Raw genomic sequence first — 21,030 nt, 5'->3', positions numbered from 1 at the left:
AATCAGAGGCGGGGAATCAGAGGTGGGGAATCAGAGGCGGGGAATCAGAGTTGGGGGTCCAGAGGCAGGGAATCAGAGTTGGGGATCAGAGGCGGGTAATCAGAGTTGGGGAATCAGAGGTGGGGAATAAGAGATGGGGAATCAGAGGTGGGGTATCAGAGGCAGGGAATCAGAGATGGGGATCAGAGGTGGGGAATCAAATGCGAGGAATCGGAGGTGGGGAATCAGAGTTGGTGAATCGGAGGCGGGGGAGAAGAGGCCGGGAAGCAGAGGAGGGGAATCAGAGGTGGGGAATCAGAGGCAGGGAATCAGAGGCGGGGAATCAGAGATGGGGAATCAGAGGCCGGGAATGAGAGATGGGGAATCAGAGGTGGTGAAACAGAGATGAGGAATCAGAGGTGGCGAAGCAGTGGCGGGGAATCAGATGCGGGGAATCAGAGGTGGGGAATCGGAGCTGGTGAATCAGAGGCGGGGAATAAGAAATTGGGAATCAGAGGCGGGGAATCAGAGATGGGGATCAGAAGCAGGGAATCAGAGTTGGGGAATCAGAGGAGGGGAATCAGTATTGGGGATTCAGAGGCGGGGAATCAGCAATGGGGAATCAGAGGTGGTGAATCAGAGGCGGGGAATCAGAGGCAGGGAATCAGATGTGGGGAATCAGAGATGGGGAATCAGAGGCCAGGAATGGGAGGCCGGGAATCAGAGGCCGGGAATCAGAGGCCGGAAATCAGAGGTGGGGAATCAGAGATGGGGATCAGAAGCAGGGAATCAGAGTTGGGGAATCAGAGGAGGGGAATCAGTATTGGGGATTCAGAGGCGGGGAATCAGAGATGGGGAATCAGAGGCAGGGAATCAGTGGCGGCAACCTGAGGCGGGTAATCAGAGTTGGGGAATCAGAGGTGGGGAATCAGAGGTGGGCCATCAGAGGCAGGTAATCAGAGTTGTGGAATCAGAGATGGGGAAACAGAGATGGGGAATAAGAAATTGGGAATCAGAGGCGGGGAATCAGAGATGGGGATCAGAAGCAGGGAATCAGAGTTGGGGAATCAGAGGAGGGGAATCAGTATTGGGGATTCAGAGGCGGGGAATCAGCAATGGGGAATCAGAGGTGGTGAATCAGAGGCGGGGAATCAGAGGTGGGGAATCAGAGGCGGGGAATCAGAGTTGGGGGTCCAGAGGCAGGGAATCAGAGTTGGGGATCAGAGGCGGGTAATCAGAGTTGGGGAATCAGAGGTGGGGAATAAGAGATGGGGAATCAGAGGTGGGGTATCAGAGGCAGGGAATCAGAGATGGGGATCAGAGGCGGGGAATCAAATGCGAGGAATCGGAGGTGGGGAATCAGAGTTGGTGAATCGGAGGCGGGGGAGAAGAGGCCGGGAAGCAGAGGAGGGGAATCAGAGGTGGGGAATCAGAGGCAGGGAATCAGAGGCGGGGAATCAGAGATGGGGAATCAGAGGCGAGGAATCAGAGGCGGGGAATCAGAGGTGGGGAATCAAAGGCCGGGAATCAGAGATGGGGAATCAGAGGTGGAGAATCAGAGATGGGGAATCAGAGGCGGGGAATCAGCAGCGGGGAATCAGAGGCGGGGAATCAGAGGCAGGGAATCAGATGTGGGGAATCAGAGATGGGTAATCAGAGGCCAGGAATGGGAGGCCGGGAATCAGCGGCCGGGAATCAGAGGCCGGGAATCAGAGGTGGGGAATCAGAGGCCGGGAATGAGAGATGGGGAATCAGAGGTGGTGAAACAGAGATGTGGAATCAGAGGTGGCGAAGCAGTGGCGGGGAATCACATGCGGGGAATCAGAGGTGGGGAATCGGAGCTGGGGAATCAGAGGCGGGGAATCAGAAATTGGGAATCAGAGGCGGGGAATCAGAGATGGGGATCAGAAGCAGGGAATCAGAGTTGGGGAATCAGAGGAGGGGAATCAGTATTGGGGATTCAGAGGTGGGGAATCAGCAATGGGGAATCAGAGGTGGTGAATCAGAGGCGGGGAATCAGAGGTGGGGAATCAGAGGCGGGGAATCAGAGTTGGGGGTCCAGAGGCAGGGAATCAGAGTTGGGGATCAGAGGCGGGTAATCAGAGTTGGAGAATCAGAGGTGGGGAATAAGAGATGGGGAATCAGAGGTGGGGTATCAGAGGCAGGGAATCAGAGATGGGGATCAGAGGCAGGGAATAAGAGGCGGGGAATCAGAGGTGGGGAATCAGATATGGGGAATCAGAGTGGGGGAATCAGAGGAGGGGATTCAGCGATGGGGAATCAGAGGCGGGGAATCAGTTGTGAGGAATCAAAGTTGGGGAATCAGAGATTGGGAATCAGACATGGGGAATTAGAGGCGGGGAATCAGAGTTGGTGAATCAGAGATGGTGAGTCAGAGGTGGGGCATCTAAGGCGGGGAATCAGAGCTGGGGAAACAGAGATGGGGAATCAGAGATGGGAAATCATTGGCGGGGAATCAGCGTTGGGGAATCAGAGGTGGGGAATCAGAGGCGGTGAATCAGAGGTTGGGAATCAGAGGCGGAAATCAGTGATGGGTATCCGGCGCGGGGAATCAGAGTTGGCGAATCAGAGGTGGGGAATCAGAGTTGGTGAATCAGAGTTGGGGAAGCTGATGTGGGGAATCAGAGGTGATGAATCAGAGATGGGGAATCAGAGGCAGGGTATCAGAGGCGGGGAATCAAATGCGAGGAATCGGAGGTGGGGAATCAGAGTTGGTGACTCGGAGGCGGGGGAGCGGAGGCCGGGAAGCAGAGGAGGGGAATCAGAGGTGGGGAATCAGAGGCAGGGAATCAGAGGCGGGGAATCAGAGAAGGGGAATCAGAGGCGAGGAATCAGAGGCGGGGAATCAGAGGCGGGGAATCAGAGGCCGGAAATCAGAGATGGGGAATCAGAGGCGGGGAATCAGAGGCTGGGAATCAGACGCGGGGAATCAGAGGCGGGGAATCAGAACTGGGGTATCAGTGGCGGTGAATCAGAGGCGGGGTATCAGAGGTGGGGAATCAGAGGCGAGGAATCAGAGGCAGGGAATCAGAGGCAGGGCATCAGATGTGGGGAATCAGAGGTGGGGAATCAGTGGCCGGGAATCAGAGGCCGGGAATCAGAGGGCGGGAATCAGAGGCCGGTAATCAGAGGCCTGGAATCAGAGGCCGGGAATCAGAGGCCGGGAATCAGAGGTGGGGAATCAAAGGCCGGGAATCAGAGATGGGGAGTCAGAGGTGGAGAATCAGAGATGGGGAATCAGAGGCGGGGAATCAGCAGCGGGGAATCAGAGGCGGGGAATCAGAGGCCGGGAATCAGAGGTGGGGAATCAGAGGCGGGGAATCAGCAGCGGTGAATCAGAGGCGGGGTATCAGAGGTGGGGAATCAGAGGCGAGGAATCAGAGGCAGGGAATCAGAGGCAGGGAATCAGATGTGGGGAATCAGAGGTGGGGAATCAGTGGCCGGGAATCAGAGGCCGGGAATCAGAGGGCGGGAATCAGAGGCCGGGAATCAGAGGCCTGGAATCAGAGGCCGGGAATCAGAGGCCGGGAATCAGAGGTGGGGAATCAAAGGCCGGGAATCAGAGATGGGGAGTCAGAGGTGGAGAATCAGAGATGAGGAATCAGAGGTGGCGAAGCAGTGGCGGGGAATCAGATGCGGGGAATCAGAGGTGGGGAATCGGAGCTGGTGAATCAGAGGCGGGGAATAAGAAATTGGGAATCAGAGGCGGGGAATCAGAGATGGGGATCAGAAGCAGGGAATCAGAGTTGGGGAATCAGAGGAGGGGAATCAGTATTGGGGATTCAGAGGCGGGGAATCAGCAATGGGGAATCAGAGGTGGTGAATCAGAGGCGGGGAATCAGAGGCAGGGAATCAGATGTGGGGAATCAGAGATGGGGAATCAGAGGCCAGGAATGGGAGGCCGGGAATCAGAGGCCGGGAATCAGAGGCCGGAAATCAGAGGTGGGGAATCAGAGATGGGGATCAGAAGCAGGGAATCAGAGTTGGGGAATCAGAGGAGGGGAATCAGTATTGGGGATTCAGAGGCGGGGAATCAGAGATGGGGAATCAGAGGCAGGGAATCAGTGGCGGCAACCTGAGGCGGGTAATCAGAGTTGGGGAATCAGAGGTGGGGAATCAGAGGTGGGCCATCAGAGGCAGGTAATCAGAGTTGTGGAATCAGATATGGGGAAACAGAGATGGGGAATAAGAAATTGGGAATCAGAGGCGGGGAATCAGAGATGGGGATCAGAAGCAGGGAATCAGAGTTGGGGAATCAGAGGAGGGGAATCAGTATTGGGGATTCAGAGGCGGGGAATCAGCAATGGGGAATCAGAGGTGGTGAATCAGAGGCGGGGAATCAGAGGTGGGGAATCAGAGGCGGGGAATCAGAGTTGGGGGTCCAGAGGCAGGGAATCAGAGTTGGGGATCAGAGGCGGGTAATCAGAGTTGGGGAATCAGAGGTGGGGAATAAGAGATGGGGAATCAGAGGTGGGGTATCAGAGGCAGGGAATCAGAGATGGGGATCAGAGGTGGGGAATCAAATGCGAGGAATCGGAGGTGGGGAATCAGAGTTGGTGAATCGGAGGCGGGGGAGAAGAGGCCGGGAAGCAGAGGAGGGGAATCAGAGGTGGGGAATCAGAGGCAGGGAATCAGAGGCGGGGAATCAGAGATGGGGAATCAGAGGCCGGGAATGAGAGATGGGGAATCAGAGGTGGTGAAACAGAGATGAGGAATCAGAGGTGGCGAAGCAGTGGCGGGGAATCAGATGCGGGGAATCAGAGGTGGGGAATCGGAGCTGGTGAATCAGAGGCGGGGAATAAGAAATTGGGAATCAGAGGCGGGGAATCAGAGATGGGGATCAGAAGCAGGGAATCAGAGTTGGGGAATCAGAGGAGGGGAATCAGTATTGGGGATTCAGAGGCGGGGAATCAGCAATGGGGAATCAGAGGTGGTGAATCAGAGGCGGGGAATCAGAGGCAGGGAATCAGATGTGGGGAATCAGAGATGGGGAATCAGAGGCCAGGAATGGGAGGCCGGGAATCAGAGGCCGGGAATCAGAGGCCGGAAATCAGAGGTGGGGAATCAGAGATGGGGATCAGAAGCAGGGAATCAGAGTTGGGGAATCAGAGGAGGGGAATCAGTATTGGGGATTCAGAGGCGGGGAATCAGAGATGGGGAATCAGAGGCAGGGAATCAGTGGCGGCAACCTGAGGCGGGTAATCAGAGTTGGGGAATCAGAGGTGGGGAATCAGAGGTGGGCCATCAGAGGCAGGTAATCAGAGTTGTGGAATCAGAGATGGGGAAACAGAGATGGGGAATAAGAAATTGGGAATCAGAGGCGGGGAATCAGAGATGGGGATCAGAAGCAGGGAATCAGAGTTGGGGAATCAGAGGAGGGGAATCAGTATTGGGGATTCAGAGGCGGGGAATCAGCAATGGGGAATCAGAGGTGGTGAATCAGAGGCGGGGAATCAGAGGTGGGGAATCAGAGGCGGGGAATCAGAGTTGGGGGACCAGAGGCAGGGAATCAGAGTTGGGGATCAGAGGCGGGTAATCAGAGTTGGGGAATCAGAGGTGGGGAATAAGAGATGGGGAATCAGAGGTGGGGTATCAGAGGCAGGGAATCAGAGATGGGGATCAGAGGCGGGGAATCAAATGCGAGGAATCGGAGGTGGGGAATCAGAGTTGGTGAATCGGAGGCGGGGGAGAAGAGGCCGGGAAGCAGAGGAGGGGAATCAGAGGTGGGGAATCAGAGGCAGGGAATCAGAGGCGGGGAATCAGAGATGGGGAATCAGAGGCGAGGAATCAGAGGCGGGGAATCAGAGGCGGGGAATCAGAGGCCGGAAATCATAGATGGGGAATCAGAGGCGGGGAATCAGAGGCTGGGAATCAGACGCGGGGGATCAGAGGCAGGGAATCAGAACTGGGGTATCAGTGGCGGTGAATCAGAGGCGGGGTATCAGAGGTGGGGAATCAGAGGCGAGGAATCAGAGGCAGGGAATCAGAGGCAGGAAATCAGATGTGGGGAATCAGAGGTGGGGAATCAGTGGCCGGGAATCAAAGGCCGGGAATCAGAGGGCGGGAATCAGAGGGCGGGAATCAGAGGCCGGGAATCAGAGGCCGGGAATCAGAGGCCGGGAATCAGAGGTGGGGAATCAAAGGCCGGGAATCAGAGATGGGGAATCAGAGGTGGAGAATCAGAGATGGGGAATCAGAGGCGGGGAATCAGCAGCGGGGAATCAGAGGCGGGGAATCAGAGGCAGGGAATCAGATGTGGGGAATCAGAGATGGGTAATCAGAGGCCAGGAATGGGAGGCCGGGAATCAGCGGCCGGGAATCAGAGGCCGGGAATCAGAGGTGGGGAATCAGAGGCCGGGAATGAGAGATGGGGAATCAGAGGTGGTGAAACAGAGATGTGGAATCAGAGGTGGCGAAGCAGTGGCGGGGAATCACATGCGGGGAATCAGAGGTGGGGAATCGGAGCTGGGGAATCAGAGGCGGGGAATCAGAAATTGGGAATCAGAGGCGGGGAATCAGAGATGGGGATCAGAAGCAGGGAATCAGAGTTGGGGAATCAGAGGAGGGGAATCAGTATTGGGGATTCAGAGGTGGGGAATCAGCAATGGGGAATCAGAGGTGGTGAATCAGAGGCGGGGAATCAGAGGTGGGGAATCAGAGGCGGGGAATCAGAGTTGGGGGTCCAGAGGCAGGGAATCAGAGTTGGGGATCAGAGGCGGGTAATCAGAGTTGGAGAATCAGAGGTGGGGAATAAGAGATGGGGAATCAGAGGTGGGGTATCAGAGGCAGGGAATCAGAGATGGGGATCAGAGGCAGGGAATAAGAGGCGGGGAATCAGAGGTGGGGAATCAGATATGGGGAATCAGAGTGGGGGAATCAGAGGAGGGGAATCAGCGATGGGGAATCAGAGGCGGGGAATCAGTTGTGAGGAATCAAAGTTGGGGAATCAGAGATTGGGAATCAGACATGGGGAATTAGAGGCGGGGAATCAGAGTTGGTGAATCAGAGATGGTGAGTCAGAGGTGGGGCATCTAAGGCGGGGAATCAGAGCTGGGGAAACAGAGATGGGGAATCAGAGATGGGAAATCATTGGCGGGGAATCAGCGTTGGGGAATCAGAGGTGGGGAATCAGAGGCGGTGAATCAGAGGTTGGGAATCAGAGGCGGAAATCAGTGATGGGTATCCGGCGCGGGGAATCAGAGTTGGCGAATCAGAGGTGGGGAATCAGAGTTGGTGAATCAGAGTTGGGGAAGCTGATGTGGGGAATCAGAGGTGATGAATCAGAGATGGGGAATCAGAGGCAGGGTATCAGAGGCGGGGAATCAAATGCGAGGAATCGGAGGTGGGGAATCAGAGTTGGTGACTCGGAGGCGGGGGAGCGGAGGCCGGGAAGCAGAGGAGGGGAATCAGAGGTGGGGAATCAGAGGCAGGGAATCAGAGGCGGGGAATCAGAGAAGGGGAATCAGAGGCGAGGAATCAGAGGCGGGGAATCAGAGGCGGGGAATCAGAGGCCGGAAATCAGAGATGGGGAATCAGAGGCGGGGAATCAGAGGCTGGGAATCAGACGCGGGGAATCAGAGGCGGGGAATCAGAACTGGGGTATCAGTGGCGGTGAATCAGAGGCGGGGTATCAGAGGTGGGGAATCAGAGGCGAGGAATCAGAGGCAGGGAATCAGAGGCAGGGAATCAGATGTGGGGAATCAGAGGTGGGGAATCAGTGGCCGGGAATCAGAGGCCGGGAATCAGAGGGCGGGAATCAGAGGCCGGGAATCAGAGGCCTGGAATCAGAGGCCGGGAATCAGAGGCCGGGAATCAGAGGTGGGGAATCAAAGGCCGGGAATCAGAGATGGGGAGTCAGAGGTGGAGAATCAGAGATGGGGAATCAGAGGCGGGGAATCAGCAGCGGGGAATCAGAGGCGGGGAATCAGAGGCCGGGAATCAGAGGTGGGGAATCAGAGGCCAGGAATGAGAGATGGGGAATCAGAGGTGGTGAAACAGAGATGTGGAATCAGAGGTGGCGACGCAGTGGCGGGGAATCAGATGCGGCGAATCAGAGGTGGGGAATCGGAGCTGGGGAATCAGAGGCGGGGAATCAGAAATTGGGAATCAGAGGCGGGTAATCAGAGATGGGGATCAGAAGCAGGGAATCAGAGTTGGGGAATAAGAGGAGGAAAATCAGTATTGGGGATTCAGAGGCGGGGAATCAGCGATGGGGAATCAGAGGCGGGGAATAAGAGTTGGGGAATCAGAGGCGGGGAATCAGAGGAGGGGAATCAGTGGTGGAGAATCAGAGGTGGGAATCAGAGGTGGGGAATCAGAGGCGGGGAATCAGAGTTGGGGGTCCAGAGGCAGGGAATCAGAGTTGGGGATCAGAGGCGGGTAATCAGAGTTGGGGAATCAGAGGTGGGGAATAAGAGATGGGGAATCAGAGGTGGGGTATCAGAGGCAGGGAATCAGAGATGGGGATCAGAGGCGGGGAATCAAATGCGAGGAATCGGAGGTGGGGAATCAGAGTTGGTGAATCGGAGGCGGGGGAGAAGAGGCCGGGAAGCAGAGGAGGGGAATCAGAGGTGGGGAATCAGAGGCAGGGAATCAGAGGCGGGGAATCAGAGATGGGGAATCAGAGGCGAGGAATCAGAGGCGGGGAATCAGAGGTGGGGAATCAAAGGCCGGGAATCAGAGATGGGGAATCAGAGGTGGAGAATCAGAGATGGGGAATCAGAGGCGGGGAATCAGCAGCGGGGAATCAGAGGCGGGGAATCAGAGGCAGGGAATCAGATGTGGGGAATCAGAGATGGGTAATCAGAGGCCAGGAATGGGAGGCCGGGAATCAGCGGCCGGGAATCAGAGGCCGGGAATCAGAGGTGGGGAATCAGAGGCCGGGAATGAGAGATGGGGAATCAGAGGTGGTGAAACAGAGATGTGGAATCAGAGGTGGCGAAGCAGTGGCGGGGAATCACATGCGGGGAATCAGAGGTGGGGAATCGGAGCTGGGGAATCAGAGGCGGGGAATCAGAAATTGGGAATCAGAGGCGGGGAATCAGAGATGGGGATCAGAAGCAGGGAATCAGAGTTGGGGAATCAGAGGAGGGGAATCAGTATTGGGGATTCAGAGGTGGGGAATCAGCAATGGGGAATCAGAGGTGGTGAATCAGAGGCGGGGAATCAGAGGTGGGGAATCAGAGGCGGGGAATCAGAGTTGGGGGTCCAGAGGCAGGGAATCAGAGTTGGGGATCAGAGGCGGGTAATCAGAGTTGGAGAATCAGAGGTGGGGAATAAGAGATGGGGAATCAGAGGTGGGGTATCAGAGGCAGGGAATCAGAGATGGGGATCAGAGGCAGGGAATAAGAGGCGGGGAATCAGAGGTGGGGAATCAGATATGGGGAATCAGAGTGGGGGAATCAGAGGAGGGGAATCAGCGATGGGGAATCAGAGGCGGGGAATCAGTTGTGAGGAATCAAAGTTGGGGAATCAGAGATTGGGAATCAGACATGGGGAATTAGAGGCGGGGAATCAGAGTTGGTGAATCAGAGATGGTGAGTCAGAGGTGGGGCATCTAAGGCGGGGAATCAGAGCTGGGGAAACAGAGATGGGGAATCAGAGATGGGAAATCATTGGCGGGGAATCAGCGTTGGGGAATCAGAGGTGGGGAATCAGAGGCGGTGAATCAGAGGTTGGGAATCAGAGGCGGAAATCAGTGATGGGTATCCGGCGCGGGGAATCAGAGTTGGCGAATCAGAGGTGGGGAATCAGAGTTGGTGAATCAGAGTTGGGGAAGCTGATGTGGGGAATCAGAGGTGATGAATCAGAGATGGGGAATCAGAGGCAGGGTATCAGAGGCGGGGAATCAAATGCGAGGAATCGGAGGTGGGGAATCAGAGTTGGTGACTCGGAGGCGGGGGAGCGGAGGCCGGGAAGCAGAGGAGGGGAATCAGAGGTGGGGAATCAGAGGCAGGGAATCAGAGGCGGGGAATCAGAGAAGGGGAATCAGAGGCGAGGAATCAGAGGCGGGGAATCAGAGGCGGGGAATCAGAGGCCGGAAATCAGAGATGGGGAATCAGAGGCGGGGAATCAGAGGCTGGGAATCAGACGCGGGGAATCAGAGGCGGGGAATCAGAACTGGGGTATCAGTGGCGGTGAATCAGAGGCGGGGTATCAGAGGTGGGGAATCAGAGGCGAGGAATCAGAGGCAGGGAATCAGAGGCAGGGAATCAGATGTGGGGAATCAGAGGTGGGGAATCAGTGGCCGGGAATCAGAGGCCGGGAATCAGAGGGCGGGAATCAGAGGCCGGGAATCAGAGGCCTGGAATCAGAGGCTGGGAATCAGAGGCCGGGAATCAGAGGTGGGGAATCAAAGGCCGGGAATCAGAGATGGGGAGTCAGAGGTGGAGAATCAGAGATGGGGAATCAGAGGCGGGGAATCAGCAGCGGGGAATCAGAGGCGGGGAATCAGAGGCCGGGAATCAGAGGTGGGGAATCAGAGGCGGGGAATCAGCAGCGGTGAATCAGAGGCGGGGTATCAGAGGTGGGGAATCAGAGGCGAGGAATCAGAGGCAGGGAATCAGAGGCAGGGAATCAGATGTGGGGAATCAGAGGTGGGGAATCAGTGGCCGGGAATCAGAGGCCGGGAATCAGAGGGCGGGAATCAGAGGCCGGGAATCAGAGGCCTGGAATCAGAGGCCGGGAATCAGAGGCCGGGAATCAGAGGTGGGGAATCAAAGGCCGGGAATCAGAGATGGGGAGTCAGAGGTGGAGAATCAGAGATGAGGAATCAGAGGTGGCGAAGCAGTGGCGGGGAATCAGATGCGGGGAATCAGAGGTGGGGAATCGGAGCTGGTGAATCAGAGGCGGGGAATAAGAAATTGGGAATCAGAGGCGGGGAATCAGAGATGGGGATCAGAAGCAGGGAATCAGAGTTGGGGAATCAGAGGAGGGGAATCAGTATTGGGGATTCAGAGGCGGGGAATCAGCAATGGGGAATCAGAGGTGGTGAATCAGAGGCGGGGAATCAGAGGCAGGGAATCAGATGTGGGGAATCAGAGATGGGGAATCAGAGGCCAGGAATGGGAGGCCGGGAATCAGAGGCCGGGAATCAGAGGCCGGAAATCAGAGGTGGGGAATCAGAGATGGGGATCAGAAGCAGGGAATCAGAGTTGGGGAATCAGAGGAGGGGAATCAGTATTGGGGATTCAGAGGCGGGGAATCAGAGATGGGGAATCAGAGGCAGGGAATCAGTGGCGGCAACCTGAGGCGGGTAATCAGAGTTGGGGAATCAGAGGTGGGGAATCAGAGGTGGGCCATCAGAGGCAGGTAATCAGAGTTGTGGAATCAGATATGGGGAAACAGAGATGGGGAATAAGAAATTGGGAATCAGAGGCGGGGAATCAGAGATGGGGATCAGAAGCAGGGAATCAGAGTTGGGGAATCAGAGGAGGGGAATCAGTATTGGGGATTCAGAGGCGGGGAATCAGCAATGGGGAATCAGAGGTGGTGAATCAGAGGCGGGGAATCAGAGGTGGGGAATCAGAGGCGGGGAATCAGAGATGGGGGTCCAGAGGCAGGGAATCAGAGTTGGGGATCAGAGGCGGGTAATCAGAGTTGGGGAATCAGAGGTGGGGAATAAGAGATGGGGAATCAGAGGTGGGGTATCAGAGGCAGGGAATCAGAGATGGGGATCAGAGGTGGGGAATCAAATGCGAGGAATCGGAGGTGGGGAATCAGAGTTGGTGAATCGGAGGCGGGGGAGAAGAGGCCGGGAAGCAGAGGAGGGGAATCAGAGGTGGGGAATCAGAGGCAGGGAATCAGAGGCGGGGAATCAGAGATGGGGAATCAGAGGCCGGGAATGAGAGATGGGGAATCAGAGGTGGTGAAACAGAGATGAGGAATCAGAGGTGGCGAAGCAGTGGCGGGGAATCAGATGCGGGGAATCAGAGGTGGGGAATCGGAGCTGGTGAATCAGAGGCGGGGAATAAGAAATTGGGAATCAGAGGCGGGGAATCAGAGATGGGGATCAGAAGCAGGGAATCAGAGTTGGGGAATCAGAGGAGGGGAATCAGTATTGGGGATTCAGAGGCGGGGAATCAGCAATGGGGAATCAGAGGTGGTGAATCAGAGGCGGGGAATCAGAGGCAGGGAATCAGATGTGGGGAATCAGAGATGGGGAATCAGAGGCCAGGAATGGGAGGCCGGGAATCAGAGGCCGGGAATCAGAGGCCGGAAATCAGAGGTGGGGAATCAGAGATGGGGATCAGAAGCAGGGAATCAGAGTTGGGGAATCAGAGGAGGGGAATCAGTATTGGGGATTCAGAGGCGGGGAATCAGAGATGGGGAATCAGAGGCAGGGAATCAGTGGCGGCAACCTGAGGCGGGTAATCAGAGTTGGGGAATCAGAGGTGGGGAATCAGAGGTGGGCCATCAGAGGCAGGTAATCAGAGTTGTGGAATCAGAGATGGGGAAACAGAGATGGGGAATAAGAAATTGGGAATCAGAGGCGGGGAATCAGAGATGGGGATCAGAAGCAGGGAATCAGAGTTGGGGAATCAGAGGAGGGGAATCAGTATTGGGGATTCAGAGGCGGGGAATCAGCAATGGGGAATCAGAGGTGGTGAATCAGAGGCGGGGAATCAGAGGTGGGGAATCAGAGGCGGGGAATCAGAGTTGGGGGTCCAGAGGCAGGGAATCAGAGTTGGGGATCAGAGGCGGGTAATCAGAGTTGGGGAATCAGAGGTGGGGAATAAGAGATGGGGAATCAGAGGTGGGGTATCAGAGGCAGGGAATCAGAGATGGGGATCAGAGGCGGGGAATCAAATGCGAGGAATCGGAGGTGGGGAATCAGAGTTGGTGAATCGGAGGCGGGGGAGAAGAGGCCGGGAAGCAGAGGAGGGGAATCAGAGGTGGGGAATCAGAGGCAGGGAATCAGAGGCGGGGAATCAGAGATGGGGAATCAGAGGCGAGGAATCAGAGGCGGGGAATCAGAGGCGGGGAATCAGAGGCCGGAAATCATAGATGGGGAATCAGAGGCGGGGAATCAGAGGCTGGGAATCAGACGCGGGGGATCAGAGGCAGGGAATCAGAACTGGGGTATCAGTGGCGGTGAATCAGAGGCGGGGTATCAGAGGTGGGGAATCAGAGGCGAGGAATCAGAGGCAGGGAATCAGAGGCAGGAAATCAGATGTGGGGAATCAGAGGTGGGGAATCAGTGGCCGGGAATCAAAGGCCGGGAATCAGAGGGCGGGAATCAGAGGGCGGGAATCAGAGGCCGGGAATCAGAGGCCGGGAATCAGAGGCCGGGAATCAGAGGTGGGGAATCAAAGGCCGGGAATCAGAGATGGGGAATCAGAGGTGGAGAATCAGAGATGGGGAATCAGAGGCGGGGAATCAGCAGCGGGGAATCAGAGGCGGGGAATCAGAGGCAGGGAATCAGATGTGGGGAATCAGAGATGGGTAATCAGAGGCCAGGAATGGGAGGCCGGGAATCAGCGGCCGGGAATCAGAGGCCGGGAATCAGAGGTGGGGAATCAGAGGCCGGGAATGAGAGATGGGGAATCAGAGGTGGTGAAACAGAGATGTTGAATCAGAGGTGGCGAAGCAGTGGCGGGGAATCACATGCGGGGAATCAGAGGTGGGGAATCGGAGCTGGGGAATCAGAGGCGGGGAATCAGAAATTGGGAATCAGAGGCGGGGAATCAGAGATGGGGATCAGAAGCAGGGAATCAGAGTTGGGGAATCAGAGGAGGGGAATCAGTATTGGGGATTCAGAGGTGGGGAATCAGCAATGGGGAATCAGAGGTGGTGAATCAGAGGCGGGGAATCAGAGGTGGGGAATCAGAGGCGGGGAATCAGAGTTGGGGGTCCAGAGGCAGGGAATCAGAGTTGGGGATCAGAGGCGGGTAATCAGAGTTGGAGAATCAGAGGTGGGGAATAAGAGATGGGGAATCAGAGGTGGGGTATCAGAGGCAGGGAATCAGAGATGGGGATCAGAGGCAGGGAATAAGAGGCGGGGAATCAGAGGTGGGGAATCAGATATGGGGAATCAGAGTGGGGGAATCAGAGGAGGGGAATCAGCGATGGGGAATCAGAGGCGGGGAATCAGTTGTGAGGAATCAAAGTTGGGGAATCAGAGATTGGGAATCAGACATGGGGAATTAGAGGCGGGGAATCAGAGTTGGTGAATCAGAGATGGTGAGTCAGAGGTGGGGCATCTAAGGCGGGGAATCAGAGCTGGGGAAACAGAGATGGGGAATCAGAGATGGGAAATCATTGGCGGGGAATCAGCGTTGGGGAATCAGAGGTGGGGAATCAGAGGCGGTGAATCAGAGGTTGGGAATCAGAGGCGGAATTCAGTGATGGGTATCCGGCGCGGGGAATCAGAGTTGGCGAATCAGAGGTGGGGAATCAGAGTTGGTGAATCAGAGTTGGGGAAGCTGATGTGGGGAATCAGAGGTGATGAATCAGAGATGGGGAATCAGAGGCAGGGTATCAGAGGCGGGGAATCAAATGCGAGGAATCGGAGGTGGGGAATCAGAGTTGGTGACTCGGAGGCGGGGGAGCGGAGGCCGGGAAGCAGAGGAGGGGAATCAGAGGTGGGGAATCAGAGGCAGGGAATCAGAGGCGGGGAATCAGAGAAGGGGAATCAGAGGCGAGGAATCAGAGGCGGGGAATCAGAGGCGGGGAATCAGAGGCCGGAAATCAGAGATGGGGAATCAGAGGCGGGGAATCAGAGGCTGGGAATCAGACGCGGGGAATCAGAGGCGGGGAATCAGAACTGGGGTATCAGTGGCGGTGAATCAGAGGCGGGGTATCAGAGGTGGGGAATCAGAGGCGAGGAATCAGAGGCAGGGAATCAGAGGCAGGGAATCAGATGTGGGGAATCAGAGGTGGGGAATCAGTGGCCGGGAATCAGAGGCCGGGAATCAGAGGGCGGGAATCAGAGGCCGGGAATCAGAGGCCTGGAATCAGAGGCCGGGAATCAGAGGCCGGGAATCAGAGGTGGGGAATCAAAGGCCGGGAATCAGAGATGGGGAGTCAGAGGTGGAGAATCAGAGATGGGGAATCAGAGGCGGGGAATCAGCAGCGGGGATTCAGAGGCGGGGAATCAGAGGCCGGGAATCAGAGGTGGGGATTCAGAGGCCAGGAATGAGAGATGGGGAATCAGAGGTGGTGAAACAGAGATGTGGAATCAGAGGTGGCGACGCAGTGGCGGGGAATCAGATGCGGGGAATCAGAGGTGGGGAATCGGAGCTGGGGAATCAGAGGCGGGGAATCAGAAATTGGGAATCAGAGGCGGGTAATCAGAGATGGGGATCAGAAGCAGGGAATCAGAGTTGGGGAATAAGAGGAGGAAAATCAGTATTGGGGATTCAGAGGCGGGGAATCAGCGATGGGGAATCAGAGGCGGGGAATAAGAGTTGGGGAATCAGAGGCGGGGAATCAGAGGTGGGGAATCAGTGGTGGAGAATCAGAGGTGGGAATCAGAGGTAGGGAATCAGAGGTGGGGAATCAGAGCTGGGGAATCAGAGCTGGGGAATCAGAGGCAGGAAAACAGAGATGGGGAATCAGAAGCGGGGAATAAGAGATGGGGAATCAGAAATGGGGAATCAGAGGTGGGGCATCAGTGGCGGTGAATCAGAGTTGGTGAATCAGAGATCGGGAATCAGAGATGGGGAATCAGATGCGGGGAATAAGATTTGGGGAATCAGAGATGGGGAATCAGAGGTGGGGCATCAGAGGCAGGGAATCAGAGTTGTGGAATCAGAGATGGGGAAACAGAGATGGGGAATCTGAGGCCGGAAATCAGAGTTTGGGAATCAGAGGTGGGGAATCAGAGGCGGGGAATCAGAGGTGGGGAATCAGAGGCGGGGAATCAGAGGCCGGGAATCAGAGGTGGGGAATCAAAGGCCGGGAATCAGAGATGGGGAGTCAGAGGTGGAGAATCAGAGATGGGGAATCAGAGGCGGGGAATCAGCAGCGGGGAATCAGAGGCGGGGAATCAGAGGCCGGGAATCAGAGGTGGGGAATCAGAGGCCAGGAATGAGAGATGGGGAATCAGAGGTGGTGAAACAGAGATGTGGAATCAGAGGTGGCGACGCAGTGGCGGGGAATCAGATGCGGGGAATCAGAGGTGGGGAATCGGAGCTGGGGAATCAGAGGCGGGGAATCAGAAATTGGGAATCAGAGGCGGGTAATCAGAGATGGGGATCAGAAGCAGGGAATCAGAGTTGGGGAATAAGAGGAGGGGAATCAGTATTGGGGATTCAGAGGCGGGGAATCAGCGATGGGGAATCAGAGGCGGGGAATAAGAGTTGGGGAATCAGAGGCGGGGAATCAGAGGTGGGGAATCAGTGGTGGAGAATCAGAGGTGGGAATCAGAGGTAGGGAATCAGAGGTGGGGAATCAGAGCTGGGGAATCAGAGCTGGGGAATCAGAGGCAGGAAAACAGAGATGGGGAATCAGAAGCGGGGAATAAGAGATGGGGAATCAGAAATGGGGAATCAGAGGTGGGGCATCAGTGGCGGTGAATCAGAGTTGGTGAATCAGAGATCGGGAATCAGAGATGGGGAATCAGATGCGGGGAATCAGATTTGGGGAATCAGAGATGGGGAATCAGAGGTGGGGCATCAGAGGCAGGGAATCAGAGTTGTGGAATCAGAGATGGGGAAACAGAGGTGGGGCATCTGAGGCCGGAAATCAGAGTTTGGGAATCAGAGGTGGGGAATCAGAGGCGGGGAATCAGAGGTGGGGATGCAGAGGCGGGGAATCAGAGTTGGGGGTCCAGAGGCAGGGAATCTGAGTTGGGGAATCAGAGGCGGGTAATCAGAGTTGGGGAATCAGAGGTGGGGAATAAGAGATGGGGAATCAGAGGTGTGGTATCAGAGGCAGGGAATCAGAGATGGGGATCAGAGGCGGGGAATAAGAGGCGGGGAATCAGAGGTGGGGAATCAGATATGGGGAATCAGAGTGGAGGAATCAGAGGAGGGGAATCAGCGATGGGGAATCAGAGGTGGGGAATCAGATGTGGGGAATCAGAGATGGGGAATCAGAGGCCAGGAATGGAAGGCCGGGAATCAGAGGCCGGGAATCAGAGGCCGGAAATCAGAGGTGGGGAATCAGAGATGGGGATCAGAAGCAGGGAATCAGAGTTGGGGAATCAGAGGAGGGGAATCAGTATTGGGGATTCAGAGGCGGGGAATCAGAGATGGGGAATCAGAGGCAGGGAATCAGTGGCGGCAACCTGAGGCGGGTAATCAGAGTTGGGGAATAAGAGGTGGGGAATCAGAGGTGGGGCATCAGAGGCAGGTAATCAGAGTTGTGGAATCAGAGATGGGGAAACAGAGATGGGGAATCAGAGGCCGGAAATCAGAGTTTGGGAATCAGAGGTGGGGAATCAGTGGCGGGGAATCAGAGGTGGGGAATCAGAGGCGGGGAATCAGAGATGGGGGTCCAGAGGCAGGGAATCAGAGTTGGGGATCAGAGGCGGGTAATCAGAGTTGGGGAATCAGAGGTGGGGAATAAGAGATGGGGAATCAGAGGTGGGGTTTCAGAGGTGGGGAATCAGAGTTGGGGAATCAGAGGCAGGGAAACAGAGATGGGGAATCAGAGGCGGGGAATAAGAGATGGGGAATCAGAGATGGGGAATAAGAGGTGGGGCATCAGTGGTGAGGAATCAAAGTTGGGGAATCAGAGATTGGGAATCAGACATGGGGAATTAGAGGCGGGGAATCAGAGTTGGTGAATCAGAGATGGTGAGTCAGAGGTGGGGCATCTAAGGCGGGGAATCAGAGCTGGGGAAACAGAGATGGGGAATCAGAGATGGGAAATCATTGGCGGGGAATCAGCGTTGGGGAATCAGAGGTGGGGAAACAGAGGCGGTGAATCAGAGGTTGGGAATCAGAGGCGGAAATCAGTGTTGGGTATCCGGCGCGGGGAATCAGAGTTGGCGAATCAGAGGTGGGAAATCAGAGTTGGTGAATCAGAGTTGGGGAAGCAGATGTGGGGAATCAGAGGTGATGAATCAGAGATGGGGAATCAGAGGCAGGGTATCAGAGGCGGGGAATCAAATGCGAGGAATCGGAGGTGGGGAATCAGAGTTGGTGAATCGGAGGCGGGGGAGCAGAGGCCGGGAAGCAGAGGAGGGGAATCAGAGGTGGGGAATCAGAGGCAGGGAATCAGAGGCGGGGAATCAGAGATGGGGAATCAGAGGCGAGGAATCAGAGGCGGGGAATCAGGGGCGGGGAATCAGAGGCCGGAAATCAGAGATGGGGAATCAGAGGCGGGGAATCAGAGGCTGGGAATCAGACGCGGGGGATCAGAGGCAGGGAATCAGAGGCGGGGAATCAGAGATGGGGAATCAGAGGCGAGGAATCAGAGGCGGGGAATCAGAGGCGGGGAATCAGAGGCCGGAAATCAGAGATGGGGAATCAGAGGCGGGGAATCAGAGGCTGGGAATCAGACGCGGGGGATCAGAGGCAGGGAATCAGAACTGGGGTATCAGTGGCGGTGAATCAGAGGCGGGGTATCAGAGGTGGGGAATCAGAGGCGAGGAATCAGAGGCAGGGAATCAGAGGCAGGAAATCAGATGTGGGGAATCAGAGGTGGGGAATCAGTGGCCGGGAATCAAAGGCCGGGAATCAGAGGGCGGGAATCAGAGGGCGGGAATCAGAGGCCGGGAATCAGAGGCCGGGAATCAGAGGCCGGGAATCAGAGGTGGGGAATCAAAGGCCGGGAATCAGAGATGGGGAATCAGAGGTGGAGAATCAGAGATGGGGAATCAGAGGCGGGGAATCAGCAGCGGGGAATCAGAGGCGGGGAATCAGAGGCAGGGAATCAGATGTGGGGAATCAGAGATGGGTAATCAGAGGCCAGGAATGGGAGGCCGGGAATCAGCGGCCGGGAATCAGAGGCCGGGAATCAGAGGTGGGGAATCAGAGGCCGGGAATGAGAGATGGGGAATCAGAGGTGGTGAAACAGAGATGAGGAATCAGAGGTGGCGAAGCAGTGGCGGGGAATCAGATGCGGGGAATCAGAGGTGGGGAATCGGAGCTGGTGAATCAGAGGCGGGGAATAAGAAATTGGGAATCAGAGGCGGGGAATCAGAGATGGGGATCAGAAGCAGGGAATCAGAGTTGGGGAATCAGAGGAGGGGAATCAGTATTGGGGATTCAGAGGCGGGGAATGAGCAATGGGGAATCAGAGGTGGTGAATCAGAGGCGGGGAATCAGAGGCAGGGAATCAGATGTGGGGAATCAGAGATGGGGAATCAGAGGCCAGGAATGGGAGGCCGGGAATCAGAGGCCGGGAATCAGAGGCCGGAAATCAGAGGTGGGGAATCAGAGATGGGGATCAGAAGCAGGGAATCAGAGTTGGGGAATCAGAGGAGGGGAATCAGTATTGGGGATTCAGAGGCGGGGAATCAGAGATGGGGAATCAGAGGCAGGGAATCAGTGGCGGCAACCTGAGGCGGGTAATCAGAGTTGGGGAATCAGAGGTGGGGAATCAGAGGTGGGCCATCAGAGGCAGGTAATCAGAGTTGTGGAATCAGAGATGGGGAAACAGAGATGGGGAATAAGAAATTGGGAATCAGAGGCGGGGAATCAGAGATGGGGATCAGAAGCAGGGAATCAGAGTTGGGGAATCAGAGGAGGGGAATCAGTATTGGGGATTCAGAGGCGGGGAATCAGCAATGGGGAATCAGAGGTGGTGAATCAGAGGCGGGGAATCAGAGGTGGGGAATCAGAGGCGGGGAATCAGAGTTGGGGGTCCAGAGGCAGGGAATCAGAGTTGGGGATCAGAGGCGGGTAATCAGAGTTGGGGAATCAGAGGTGGGGAATAAGAGATGCGGAATCAGAGGTGGGGTATCAGAGGCAGGGAATCAGAGATGGGGATCAGAGGCAGGGAATAAGAGGCGCGGAATCAGAGGTGGGGAATCAGATATGGGGAATCAGAGTGGGGGAATCAGAGGAGGGGAATCATCGATGGGGAATCAGAGGCGGGGAATCAGAGTTGGGGAATCAGAGGCGGGAAATCAGAGGCGGGGAATCAGTGACGGCAACCTGAGGCGGGTAATCAGAGTTGGGGAATCAGAGGTGGGGATTCAGAGTTGGGGAATCAGAAGCAGGGAATCAGAGATGGGGAATCAGAGGCGGGGAATAAGAGATGGGGAATCAGAGATGGGGAATAAGAGGTGGGGCATCAGTGGTGAGGAATCAAAGTTGGGGAATCAGCGATTGGGAATCAGACATGGGGAATTAGAGGCGGGGAATCAGAGTTGGTGAATCAGAGATGGTGAGTCAGAGGTGGGGCATCTAAGGCGGGGAATCAGAGCTGGGGAAACAGAGATGGGGAATCAGAGATGGGAAATCATTGGCGGGGAATCAGAGTTGGGGAATCAGAGGTGGGGAATCAGAGGCGGGGAATCAGAGTTGGGGAATCAGAGGCGGGGAATCAGATATGGGAAAACAGAGGTGGGGAATCAGAGGCGGGGATACAGAGGTGGGGAATCAGATATGGGGAATCAGAGGTGGGGAATCAGAGGTTGGGAATCAAACACGGGGAATGAGAGACGGGGAATCATAGCTGGGGAATCAGAGGCGGGGAATCAGAGTTGGGGAATCAGAGGCGGGGAATCAGATATGGGGAAACAGAGGCGGGGAACAGAGGCGGGGAATCAGATATGGGGAAACAGAGGCGGGGAATCAGAGGCGGGGAAACAGAGGCGGGGAATCAGATATGGGGAATCAGAGGTGGGGAATCAGATATGGGGAAACAGAGGCGGGGAATACGAGGCGTGAAACACAGGCGGGGAATCAGATATGGGGAATCAGAGGTGTGGAATCAGTGGTTGGGAATCAGAGGCAGGGAATCAGATATGGGGAATCAGAGGTGGGGAATCAGTGGTTGGGAATCAGAGGCAGGTAATCAGAGGCGGGGAATCAGAGGCGGGGAATCAGAGGCAGGGAATCAGATGTGCGGAATCAGAGATGGGGAATCAGAGTCCGGGAATCAGAGATGGGGAATCAGAGGCGGGGAATGAGA

Source organism: Narcine bancroftii, chromosome 1, assembly GCF_036971445.1.
Source record: "Narcine bancroftii isolate sNarBan1 chromosome 1, sNarBan1.hap1, whole genome shotgun sequence".
Classification (NCBI taxonomy): domain Eukaryota; kingdom Metazoa; phylum Chordata; class Chondrichthyes; order Torpediniformes; family Narcinidae; genus Narcine; species Narcine bancroftii.
This window is presented reverse-complemented; position numbering follows the sequence as displayed.